Below are 14252 nucleotides of genomic sequence, written 5' to 3' on the forward strand. Positions count from 1 at the left end.
TGCCTTGACTAGGCACTGCCCATCTGCTACTCTAAGTCAAAAGGATGGATAACCTCTTTAACCTTTCTTCAGTTCACTTCCTGTGAGGCTTACTCTCTGGGTCGTCTTGAGTAGTTATCAATTAAAAACAAATTGGAAACATGATAGCAGCCATTTGTTGTGTACTTACCTTATGCCAAGTGCTTTGTACCCACTTATTCCTCATAATAAGCCTATAAGGTAGGGAGTACTTATCCCAAACTGAAAGGAAAGGAAAGCAAAGCTCAGAGTTTAAGAAACTCATCTAGTACTTCGGAGCTCTTACATTAACTGAAGTGTTAAATTAATCCATGACAAATTAAATTATTGAGAAGGGCAACGAGAAGGAAGAAGGGTGATAGAAAAACAGCCAAGATCCCTCCTTTACAGGCAGTTATTTTTCTTAAGAAAAATCAAATAGACTCAATTGAAAGACCCAGAAGGGGACATGGATTCGCCCAGAGGCCCATTGTGAGAGCTGTGTGTAGCAGTGGGAAGGCTTGCATCAAAATTAAGTCCAAGGACTTGGGGTGAAGAAGAGAGAAATCTGTGTTTTAGTAAAGAAATAACTATCTTCCTATCATTAAATTTAGCTATCAATAATTTAAAAGTTAATCTATATTGCAGACAAATAGGAAAGGAATAATATGGTATATAATTCTGGTACTTAAAATAAGAATGTGAAATTGAATATTTCAAGTAAACTGCAAAGCCAATGATCTGCTTAATTTAGACTCGCACATTGGAAACAGTGCAGGTGTCTACATCTTTTCTAGTACTGTCCTCCATTCATGCCCAAATCTATCATAATAATGGATTTTTAAACTTTTCATGAAGAGACATGGTAGATCAACTACAGTCAGAGAGAAAACATGCCTTTACATCTTCCATCTGGGGACCTGAAATCCTTGCTTTGTAGACATTCATTTGTCCCTCAAATGTGGGACGCCCCTTTGATGTGGGTGACTGACAGCTGTGCCAGGACACAGGTGTATAATTAGAAAAAAGGAGCGTGCTTGAGACTCAACAAGTACACTCATCACTTCTGTCGTCTAAAATCTACAAATTTTGGCAAATCAGCTTTTCATAGCTAGTTCTTGGCTGACAGCAGGTGAAAAGATTTAAGATGAGAATTAATTACACCCATATAAAACTACCAAGGGACACGCCGGTGGGAGATGCTCACTGGCCCCAAAGGATATAAAATGTCAGAGAAACAGCAGCTGCAATTTATCAGTGGATGGATGTTTCTGATGCTTGACAAAACACATTATATCAATAAAAGACATATGTTCTGTCATGAGATTGTATAAGAAAAAAATAGCACTTTTCAGCAGATAGACTATTTAAAACAACATGGTTTCTTTATGTATAGCACTGGTGGCCAATCGATGAGTCCTATAAGGTTTTAATATTTTTGCTATTAAAAATAATGGAAAATAAATTAGAATAAAGTAAGCATTGACTAATAATAAAGTTAAAATTATGAAATAGGACCAAAATTAATATATCCAAGGGGTAGGTGAAGACTTGGTGTTCAGTTTATGATTCTGAGTTGAGCTATCATAGCAAAATCATATTTAACATTTTAGAAGGAAATCTGAATTTGAATTTTGAAAAAAATACTCTGTTCCCAATACCAAAACTTATCAAAATGTAGTCAGGTCATTTTTTTTTTTTATATATAAGTGGAGAAAGAAGCTATGGCAATGCAAGGGTGATTGTGAAAAGGAACACTGAAAGTGCTTTCTAGGTCATGTTTACTCCCTCTTTTTTCTTTTTATTGAAGTATAAGTTACATATATTAAAGCATCCAAATAATAAGTTTTGTCTACAGATTCATTATATACACATACATATATACACATACACACAACAAAGACTCACACAGACACGCACATAGACACATGCATGTAACAAGCATACGCACAGACACAACACATACACTACATATAAATATATATAAAAACCTACATACACACATAGCTACCAGATCAAGATATAAAGCATTTTTTGCACCTGAGCAGGCTCACTTGTGCCCCCGTCTAATCAATAATCTCTCCCTGAAGGTAATTACCTTTGTGACCTCTATCATCAAAGACTAGATTTGCCTGATTTTCAGTTTCATATATATATATATATATATATATATATATATATAATCATTCAGGATGTACCCTTTCGTGTCTGGCTTCTTCTGCTTCTTATTATGTCTGTGAGATCTATCCGTATTCTAGCGAGTTTATAGTTTCATTGCTGTGTGGTATTCTATAATATGAATATATTATAATTTATTTATCCATTCTACTTCTGATGGACATTTAGGTTGTTCCAGTTTGGGGCTATTATTAGTAACATTGCTATTAACATTTTCATACACATCTTTATGCTATAAATAAACATTCCTTTCTCTTGGCTATCAGGAATGGAATTGCCATTCTTTAAGAAATAAGTATGTTTAACATTAGTAGACCTTGTCAAAATGTTTTCCTAAATGGTTGTACTAATTGGCATCCCAATAGCGATATATGAAAGTGGGATTTTTTGCTGTTGTTCTGTGTCATTGCCAACACTTGGTATTCTCAATAGTTTTAATGTTAGCCATTCAAGTCAGACAAGAGGCATCACTTTATCACTTTAATTTACATTGTTCTGATAAGTAATGATTCTGAGAGCCTTTTCATAAGCTTATTGGCTATTTGGCTATTTTCTTTTGTGAAATGCTATTCATTTCATTTGCCCATTTTTAAGTAAATGATGTCATCTTTAAAAAAACAGATTTTATATAGCACTAGAAGATGTCCTTTACATTTAAAATGCAGATGGCTTGGTATTGATGACAAAACAGTTACCAGAGGTAATACAAACATTAATAAGTATTCAACTCTTAATTAATTAAGGATAATAAAATGTTGTATCAATCTCCCACTGTTCCAGTAGTTTGGCATTTCAAATGAAATGTGTTTTTGTATTTATATTTAAAAATGTATTGTATAATTCTTATTAATAGCCATCTAAGGCTTATTTTCCATAAATTCTCCTACAGGTGTTTTCTACACTTCCTTCAATCTCCAGAAAGAGTAAATCTCTTCATAAGATATGTATGAAAATATCTGTGAAAATATGAACTTACATTCATTATTCCAATTATTTCTTTGTAGCTTATTTATAAAGAAAAATCGAACAATGAAAACAGTATGCTTTAACCTAGACTTTTGTACAACTCAGATTGTCTATGAGTTTAAGACCATTCATGGTAACCTTAGTTATGGAATATGAAAATAATCACTGCACACTTAGTTGTAGTAACACCAAGGTACAATGTTTCACTTTAGTTGCACTGATTAAATCAAGCCAATATAGATCTTTACTATTATGTCACCCTCAAGTGCTCAGAGGCATTAACCTGAATCATTATAGATGAATTTAAACAAATCACCTGTAAATTTGACTACTTACTAAAGAAAATGTGGCACTGTGGTAGGCTCACCCTAGGAATGTCAAAAATACAGATTTCAGTGTCATGTCTGAATTATTATGAAATCTACTCTATTCTCCTATCCCAAGTGTAACTCGTTTAAATAAATCATTTGTATATTATAAATGAAACACATTATATATATTATACATTGTATCTCCTATATGTGTAATATTATGAATATTTTTAAAAGATTAAAGCCACAATGAGATGATCTGCAATTGTTTTAATGCAGTAGTTGCGCTACCTATGCATGTCAATTAGTGAACCTCAATGTGTCCAAAATGCCAACAGTTTTGCTCCTCCATGGCTGATTCAAAACACAGTACAGTAAATCATTTCCATAAGACGGACTTGGAAGCTGCTCATTGAGAACTGAATATCCCCACTAGATCCTCTAAACCATTTAAAATGAACACATTCATCCCTGGTAACTGTTGTTGTCACTGTATGACGCTCATTAACTGTTGAACAATTCCTAGAGCTACTTCAAAGACTTTAAAAATAAAACAGACTCTTTTATTTTTGGCAAGGAGATGAGGACAAGCATGTTTACTGGGTAATCAATGTTATCATGAAGTTTCCAAACTGAGGATTGCAAGGAGGTCCAGTATCCTTAGTACTCAGCACAGGGCACTGAGCTTTACACAGGCACACAGCTAGCACTGAATTTTAGATTAGATCCGTAATAGCCATGCTATCCTGAATGGACAGGTTTAATCCATGGATTAATTCAATTCCTTACATGCTCTAATTTTATTCCATTTATGCTTGCTGGGTTGAGATAAAAATATCTCTGGCTTAAAAAAAAAGAAGTAACGCATTTTAAAGAAACTTCTACTGATTTGCTTTTGTTGCATTCATTTTTACATACACACTCAGGAAGGGAAGTCAAAGAGTGGAGCCTCTCTCATACCTTTCCTGTCTTCTCAGTGGAAACGCATTACCAGAGTCACAGTGGGCAACAGAAACTCCTGATGGCAACTAAGTCAAGGTCAAGGAAGCTCATTTGTGGTCTCTGCCCTTCAGGGTCTGAATTGCTGTGTTCCTGGTGCTTCCAAATTCTAAGCTTTGCTATTTATCCCCGGGCTGAGACACAGATCTAATTGCAGGTGGGCACTGACATCAAAAAAGAAAAAAAAAAAAGAAGAATTGAGGAATAATATTATTTCCATCCAAAATTCTTTACAGAAAGCACAAATGAATTAAGTTGGAAAATGAACCAGCTAGCTCACAGCCAGCCTGATTCTTATACATCCCTGTGAGGGAACCACCTTTAAAAATGCAGGTGTCCAAGAGCAGGGAGATAACAACTTTGACTGAAGCTCTGCAAAATCAGTTCCGTGTAACATGACAAGGTGCTATCGTAGGGTTCTCCTCTGTTTAATTTATATAGAAATGCCAGCCACAATAAGAGAGAGAATAGAAATTATATATTTACAAACAATGAGAGCCTGAAAACAACGATTTTAATAGTGGTTTAAAAAGTAGTGAGTTAGGGCTTCCCTGGTGGCGCAGTGGTTGGGAGTCCGCCTGCCGATGCAGGGGACACGGGTTCGTGACCCGGTCCGGAAAGATCCCACATGCCGCGGAGCAGCTGGGCCCGTGAGCCATGGCCGCTGAGCCTGCGCGTCCGGAGCCTGTGCTCCGCAACGGGAGAGGCCAAAACAGTGAGAGGCCCGCATACAGCAAAAAAAAAAAAAAAAAAAAAAAAAGTAGTGAGTTACATGTCTTATACCAATTAAGAGTGCATTAACCAGTCAGCATTGCCAAACACTCTTCAGAGTGTTTACTATTCAATTGTTCTGGAGGTATTGGGAACAAATAAGAGTCTACCCTAACTAAAACCCATTTCTGGCATCATAAAAAAATCTGTGGTCTGTCAGGGAAACTGATGACCCATGGCTAAAGTAAACACCAGGATCCTTCCAGGATGGAAGAAATTCAGAAATAACTGCCTTGTCTGAATGGCCCCATCACTAACCCACAGTAGATTCTAGATCCTCTAGAGGATAAGATTTCCAAAACTATTAACATTCAGCTAACTTCTACTACAAGGCAAACATTTTAGTGCATCACCCTATTTAATGCTCATAACAAATATACAAGGTGGGATCTTTACCTTCATTTTGAAAGTATTTTAAATGAGGCTTAAAATAGTTAAGTGATGTTTCCATGATCTTTAAGTATCGACTTAGAATCAAACCAGGTTTACAGATTCCAAAACGTTTGCCTTTTTCGTTGTAGCACAAGGGGCTGGATGAGAAGAACAAGTGGTCCTTATTGCCACCTCTTACTCCCTTGGGGGGTCTTAGGCAGGCTACTGAATCTCCTTGAGCATTAGTTCTCTTCCATATAAAATGTATATGCCTGCCTACTGCATACAGTTGTGGTACCTGAGATAAAATAGTGGCCATAGTAGAAACCTGAGAAAGCAAACAATAGCTACATAGAAGTATAGCATCACCATTTAATTCTTCCTCCACGTCAATACCATCATCATCATCATCATCATCATTTTGGAAGAGGCTCTTGTAGGCATCTTGTAGAACTGTATCTCTTGTAAGGACTGGGGAGGAGCTGGCAGTAAAGAGAAACTGCGATGATGAAGGACAGAAGGAGAAGACGATCAGAGATGAGACAAGGTGTAGACAGGGCTGTTTTTTCTATTGGAGACTCTAGGGGATAATCTGTCTTCTTGCTTTTTCCAGCTCCTAGGCTGCCTGCACTCCTCGGCTTGTGGCCCCTTCCTCCATCTTCAAAGCCAGTAAGGGCAGTCAAGTCCTTATCGTCACCTCATACTGCTCTCCTCTTCTCCTTCTCTCTTTTCCACTTTTGAAGATTCTTGTGATTATACTTAGTCCACCTGGATAATCTGGGATTTCTCATCTCAGGGTCCTTAATCACATATGATATGTCTCTTTTGCCATGTAAGGTAACACGGTCACAGGTTTGGGGAATTAGAATGTGGACATCTTGAAGGGAGCATTATTCTACCTCCTCCACCACCTCACGTGGTTTGGTGAGAATTAAGTGAGCTAATATGTCAGGCACTTAGAAGAGAGCTAGACATGGAGTAAGTGCTATGTATGTTGGTTACTACTGAATTCTCAACAGAGAGAGTGACCAGATGTTCCTGTAATTGTATCTTCCATAGGATGCTTCCTAAACATTTCCTGTTGTAGAAAACCCAGGCTCATTAAAGGAAGAGCTTGGATTCAGGGGCATTGCCATGCACGTACAGGGAGATTCTGCAGGTCCAAGATCAACCTGGGATCCTAGGTCACTAAAAAGTGAATTTCCCTAGGAGACAGAAAGGGTCTGGTGTCCCAAGGATTTTCTGGATTTGGCAATTAACTCATTCATTTACTCATTTAATAAGCATTTCTTTATTTACTGTAATGAGATCTTTGCCTCAATTCACCTGTTAAGTAGCTAGAAAGTTGGAGGATCAATTCCTGGATTAAAATAAGGTCAATTATCAGTGCATTCCTTTGCCAAACTCTAATAGAAAGGCTGGTCTGCACTAGAGTAGAATCTGCAGGATTATGCAGAAATGGGTAGCACTCCATTGCTGCCAGTGAAGGCTTGGTAGAAATTAACTCTCCCATATTGGGCATGGCCGTGTTTGCTTGGGCAATACAGTAAGTTCAGTAAAGGTCAACAGAGATATCATGTCCTAATCCCTGGAATTGGTAAATGTCACTTTATAAGGAAAAAAGGACTTTGCCTATGTGATTAAGTTGAGGCTCTCGCCATGGGGAGGTTATACTGTATCATCTGGGTAAGAACTGAGTTCCATCATATGCCTCCTTGTAGCAGAGAGACAGAGGGAGACTTGATGCACACAGAGAGGAGGGGCAACGTGACCATGGAGCAGAGATTGAAGTGATGTGGCTTCAGGTCAAAAGATGTTGGCAACAACCAGAAACCAGAGGAGGCAAGAAATCGATTCTTCTCTAGAGCCTCCGGGGGAACGTGGCCCTATGAATACCTTGATTTTGGCTCAGTGAAACTGATATCAGACTTCCGGATTCCAGAACTGTGACAGAATAAATGCCTGTGGTTTTAAGCCACCAAGTTTGTGGTAATTTGTTACAGCAGCCTGGGGAAACTAATACAAGCAGTATTGATCAGATGGGGAATTTAGATGTTTACAGGGAAGGGAAGTCATTAAATCTAGGAAGAAGGTCGAGTGAGTGATTTCTGAAGAAATTTTAGAGATCAGCTGGTATTTGTAGAAGAGGCAAAACAAGAAGAGAGACCAGGATGAGGTACGGAATGGTTGGCATCTCTTAACCACAAAAACTATGGGAAGAATAGAAGAACAGAGTGGAAGTAAAAGCAAGTAGACTTAACGTAGCAGCCGAGACCAAAATCATACTACCTTCTCCGACTTCTGTGTACCCTGGAAATGAGACCACTGCTCCATGATCATGACGTTATGAGGAGAAAAAGTGTGCTCATTTTTTTTTTCTCTTTCAGGTTCTTTTTTTTTTTTTAAATTGAAGTATAGTTGATTTACAATGTTGTGCTAGTTTCAGGTATATAGCGAAGTGATTCAGTTATACACATGTATCTATTCATTTTCAGATTCTTTTCCATTATAGGTTATTACAAGATATTGAATATATTTCCCTGTACTATAAAACAGGTCCTTGTTTATCTATTTTATACAATATAGAGTAGTGTGTATCCACTCCCAAACTTCTCATTTATCCCTCCTCCCCTTTCCCCTTTAGTAACCATAAGCTTGTTTTCTATGTCTGTGAGTCTATTTCTGTTTTGTAAGTAAGTTCATTTGTACCATTTCTTTAGATTCCACATATGAGTGATATCACTTTTTTTTTTTTTTTTCGGTATGCAGGCCTCTCACTGCTGTGGCCTCTCCCGTTGTGGAGCACAGGCTCCGGACGCGCAGGCTCAGCGGCCATGGCTCACGGGCCCAGCCGCTCCGCAGCATGTGGGATCCTCCCAGACCGGGGCACGAACCCATGTCCCCTGCATCGGCAGGCGGACTCTCAACCACTGCGCCACCAGGGAAGCCCGATATCACTTTTAAGTAAATAGTATGATATGGAGCCACAAGAGTCCCTGAGGGAAGCTTGTAGGAGTCCTGTGAGATGAGTTCTATCACAAAAATTAAGATAAAGAAGAAAGATTGGAGTTATTCATAAAATGGTTTGGAATCTACATCCTTATAAAGAACTTCTCAATATTGCTGTTCTCCTGTGCTTTTTTTTCACTAATTCTGGTCAATTCCATGTAAGTATTAATAAATGAAAAATTACTTTGCCCAATCTCACTGGCACTGCTGCCAGAAAGCAGTGGCCCACTGTCCCAGGGTTCTAGCCTGGCTGTAGTAGAGGTGTTTTCCCATCCTTGCTCTCACTCAGGATGGCTGAGTCAGGCCCGTTTGGAGAGAAGACAGAACCCTTTCACACGGTACACAGACCCTTTTCTCACACTGTCCCAAATAGGCATGGCATTAAAAGCTTATTTGTTTTTAAAATATAAATGCAGCCTTGATTCTCAACTATCTTTATACAGAAGTACTTTTCATAATGGAGAACTTTTGGTAAGTGTTAAGTGCCCATAAAGACAAATATTTAGCAGGTCTGCTGTTATTTTATATATACTTTTTTTTTAATTGTGAGAGAAAAGAAGCAGGATTCCCATTTAAGAAACATTTTCAGGGCTTCCCTGGTGGTGCAGTGGTTGAGCGTCCGCCTGTCGATGCAGGGGACACAGGTTCGTGCCCCGGTCCGGGAGGATCCCACATGCCACGGAGCAGCTGAGCCCGTAAGCCATGGCCGCTGAGCCTGTGCATCCGGAGCCTGTGCTCCGCAATGGGAGAGGCCACAGCAGTGAGAGGCCCGCATACCGCAAAAAAAAAAAAAAAAAGAAACACTTTCAGCTGTACTGACTGGATAGTTACTATGGGCATAAACTACTCAATGCTTGTGGATATAGAGATGAGGAAGTAGGATTCTTGTTCTCCAGAAAAAAATATAGTCTGTAAGTTTAGCTAATTTATAACTGGACAACTGGAAGGCAGTCTCTCAAAAGTTGTTCAGTTACGTGAGATACTTGCATTTTTAAAAGGATTATATAGTATATATAGTACATATAGGATTATATAGTATACATAGGACTATTGATATATGTACATCAGTAGAGGAAACCATAGAATATTTGCTTTATGTTGGCTACTCTGCACACAGTTTAAATCTGTAAGTAATTCATCATCTCCACTGGTTTAATTACAATTCAGCACCCTGCCAATTGCCATTAAAATTCAAAGGCTGTTATTGTGTCTTGATGCTTAATTGTAGACTTGGGGAAACCAAAATTATGCTTAATGCACAAGTAAACAAACCACCTAAGCTGATGAATGCACTCTGTTGTATCCTGACATAAATTCAAGAAATTTAATGGAATGTTCCATCCAAACAAGATCATAGTCCTAATTCATATGTAGTGCTATTCAAAAGTTAACACTTAGCTATTTTATTTCTCAAACCAATAATATATTTCCCTACTGATCAAGCAATTACCTCTAAGTGAGAGTATGACTCAGGTAGAAAGATGTAAAATACTGGAACTTGAACTGAAATGCTAAAGTGTTCCTAGCAAATTCTGATAGTGCATCTTTATTAAATATACAATCTCTCCGATTTTGCAAAACTCATTCATTCAATTTTGCAGTCGCCCATTATCACATCACCGTGTTGATCTCCAGATACTTTCCAAATTTGTATCAAAGCATTGTTATAATCTAAACATTTGGGAATGTGGGTAACTTGAAGCTGTCTTCTTTAACAAACAAAATGAGACATTCCTAATCAAACAATAAGCAAAAGGATGACAAATACAAGGTGGTCCACGTTTACAGATATGCACTACTACAGATGAAGGCTTTTCATTCCTTAAATGAAGTCAAAAGGTTTTTCCAAAGACCCACTTATACATGCTAAGTAGTAGGCAGTATATATTATTATTTTCAACACTAAAATAAGACTGACTATCATTTGTCATAAAGTAGGACTTCAAAGAAAGATCTGGTCAAAGAACTGAGTACTTTAAAATCTCTGTTCTCAATGGAACAACCACATGCGATGTAATTCTTTCTTTCCATTACAGACAATTCAAGACAAAACAGGACTGGAAATGTATTGTAGGAGGCAGTGAGTCCCTCAAAACCTCCTAGATGTCAAGGTGATAAGGCACAAATAAATATATGAGAATCAAGGTTCATAATTTTACCAGCACAAGAGTCATATATGAGAAATGAGTTAGAGACCTAAATACACTGGTTAAGATATCCTGGTACCATAACTTTCTTGCTAATTTTGATCAAGCCAAAGTAAACATGTAACATTCCTATAAATAGTGCTCATATTCACAAGCCACACATGGACTAGGCAGAAAATATTTGTTGCTGGTTCCACAGGAAGAATCAAAGTTTAACTACAATGGCATATAGACATTTGGAAGCAAGAGAAAGAATTATGTTAATTGTGACAAAGAACTGTACTTTAAATCATTTACAATAAATCTATATTCAGCTTCTCTTATTGTTTCAAAATAAGAAAGCTTCAAATTTTCTCTTTAGATTGGCAGTAAACTTTTATGAAGATAAATAGTGTTGCTTCCACTCAGCCTTCCTAGGGAGGTGGTGTGTGTGTGTATGTGTGTGTGTGTGTGAAATTTATTTATTTCTTTTTCAATATATTCAATATTTAAACAAACTTCTTCTAAATTAACCCAGCCAAGATCAACTTAGATAACAAACTTTTTGACTCCAAGAGAAACATAAAGCATTGCAAAACCAAATATGACTTCACAGAGACATATTAAAGCTTTCCAAGTTTATTAAAAAGAAGGGTAGAATTAGACAACAACTATGCAAATAGTAAAAGAAATGTACAACGTTCTAGCATGTCGTAAATCAGCTGCACTGGTGATAAACCTTACAACTTCAGTTCTGATCTTCCCCTTGGGTTGGTGTCTCCCCACACCCTGTGTGCACACATACAACTCTTCGCTAGGACCCAAGGGTCTTAAGGACAGTGACATATGCCTATTTTGGTCACTACTGTATCCTCAACACTATGAAGAGTGTCTGACACGTAGTAATTTCATAAACATATAAAATATAAAGAAATATTTGGTGAGTGAGTGAGGGAACACATTTCTCTGTATAAAGTCAAGAATCTGAACATGAAAATTGCACATGTTGGTCTTCAGAAATACATGTTTCATTGGTGTTGACTCAATAAAAAAGACAAGAACTTATTTTGACTTGCTTAACTCCCTGTAACATAGAAGATATCTGAAAGGTTTTATATTTTTTCTTTCTCTATTTTGGTATACAGTTAATGAAAGTGTTTTTCTTTTTTTTTTTTTTTTTTTTTGCGGTACACGGGCCTCTCACTGTTGTGGCCTCTCCCGCTGCGGAGCACAGGCTCCGGACGCGCAGGCCCAGCGGCCATGGCTCACGGGCCCAGCCGCTCCGCGGCATGTGGGATCCTCCTGGACCGGGGCACGAACCCGTGTCCCCTGCATCAGCAGGCAGACTCTCAACCACTGCGCCACCAGGGAATCCCCTGAAAGTGTTTTTTAAGACTATGTTCAAATGAATGTTGCCTAAGTAGTCATTTAGGAAGACAGTGGATTCATTCTAATCATGCTGCCATTGAGCTAAATGTTTTTTTTAATGTCTTTCCTTCTCACCATCTCTCTGTCACTGTCTTGGTCTCTGTTTCTGTCTCTCATCTTAATGTAGGCAATTCTCAAAATATTCATCCAGTCCTGTCTTCTGATCGACCTCCTATTTTACATTCTCATTTCTTATAGCCGGGGCCATGCTACTGCATTCTAAGTATATACATTGCAAAAATAAAACATCTGGTTGCCCAAGTACAGGTTATTCATGATCTTATTTCAGTCTTAATTATCAATTAAGTTAAAGTTTCTGTGCCAGGTAACCAGGTTCCCTCTCTATTTATGCTATCTATAGCTGTTCTGTCTCTGTCTCTGTCTCTGTCTCTCTCTCTCTCTCTCTATCTATTCTGATTGAATAAATCAGGTATATCAAATAGATCTTATGTAAAATACTGACAGATTGCATTTATGGGGACTGTGTGAACTTTAGTATGTTTTATAACAAAGTAATCTTATATTTATATGGGAAGAACCCACAAAACTTCAACAAATCTTATATTCTTGGTTCATTAATTACTTTATGCTAAGATAAAACATCTGAGCTCACATTTTTTATCAATAAAAAAATTACACTGCATATTAAAAAACATGCAGTGAAAGTCAATACAGACCTCTATGAGTATACTATGAACCACCAAAGTAATTAGAGATCTAAGGAATAGTTCTCAATTTATTGCCAGCTGGGACCAATAAAATCTTTTAGGTTCCAAACAGGATCAGCTACACATTTCAGAAAAGTTTGTAGCAAAATGTTTGGGTATAGCCTGCCAGAGTTCTTTGTGAAAATAAGCAGGATTGCTCTTTACCGCATTTAAGAAGAAAACCAGAATATTTCATCATTATGTGCCTCAAAACAAAATATAAACGATAATACTATTAAAATAAACAGTCCAAACTATCCCATTAAATCAACCATCCATTTTTTTCAGTAATATGTATTTTAATAGTAATTGTTTTTAAGCACTGGGTGCTTCTAACATTCTCCCAACTGTAACCTAATTTGCAGAAAGGTGGACAAAGGAAGAATACAAAAATTTCCCTCACTCCCCTCACCCAAACAAAGGAAACAAACAAAAACAAAACAACAGGGCTTCCCTGGTGGCGCAGTGGTTGAGAGTCTGCCTGCCAATGCAGGGGACACGGGTTCGTGCCCCGGTCTGGGAAGATCCCACATGCCGCGGAGCGGCTGGGCCCGTGAGCCATGGCCGCTAAGCCTGCGCGTCCGGAGCCTGTGCTCCGCAACGGAAGAGGCCACAACAGTGAGAGGCCCGCGTACCACACACACACACAAAAAAAACAAACAACCACCAAAAAGAAAACCAAACAAGGAAATGTGGAAAGAAATATAAAATTCTTAGTGTTGGATCAAAGATTCATACTAAGTCATTCTTTTGATTTCCAAATTTCTTTATTTTTTTGAATTATTTAATCATTTTAAACCACATAATCAATTAAGAACACACTTGGACCGCCTTCTTTGTATAAATTGTTCGGGGGGGGGATACAAATGATGTGTTAGACATATTTAAGTGAAAAAATCACAGATTTTCGGAATGGAAATGACCTTACAAATGAAACTTCCTAACGTTGCAAACATATAAACAGCCATACCTAAAATCTGCATAGCACTTTGCAAATTACACAGTACTACCACGTATTACTGCCTTATCCAAATCACAAACCTAAGAGGCCAATATTAAAAACTACCATTTCACATATGAAGAAAGCTCAATTAAGTAACCTACCCAAGGCTAGACAGACAGTAATTGTCAGAATGTTAAATGTTCTGAGATAGAGTTTAAGAAGCTTACCCCTACACCTCAGTTATTGATTAAACACTGCCAAGCGATTTAGTAGCATGTGTAAAATTACAAACCACTTCTGCTCTACCATACTATCTCAGTCCTAATGGAGAAGTCAGTGGAAACAGGAATGCCTAGTATATTCCTGAACCTACACAAAGCAAATAAACACATATGGTGGTTAAATTTGGAAAAAAAATAGCGCCATATTTACACCTAAAACACGA

At 37.7% G+C, this 14252-nt stretch overlaps 1 protein-coding gene across 6 annotated transcripts in view; it reads right to left on the reverse strand.

The window, feature by feature from the left end:
* The window catches only part of FGF14 (fibroblast growth factor 14), a 637037-nt gene that overhangs the window by 84561 nt on the left and 538224 nt on the right, over positions 1–14252 (reverse strand). The window lies entirely within an intron of this gene.

This window comes from Globicephala melas, chromosome 18, assembly GCF_963455315.2.
Source record: "Globicephala melas chromosome 18, mGloMel1.2, whole genome shotgun sequence".
NCBI classification, from domain to species: Eukaryota; Metazoa; Chordata; class Mammalia; order Artiodactyla; family Delphinidae; genus Globicephala; species Globicephala melas.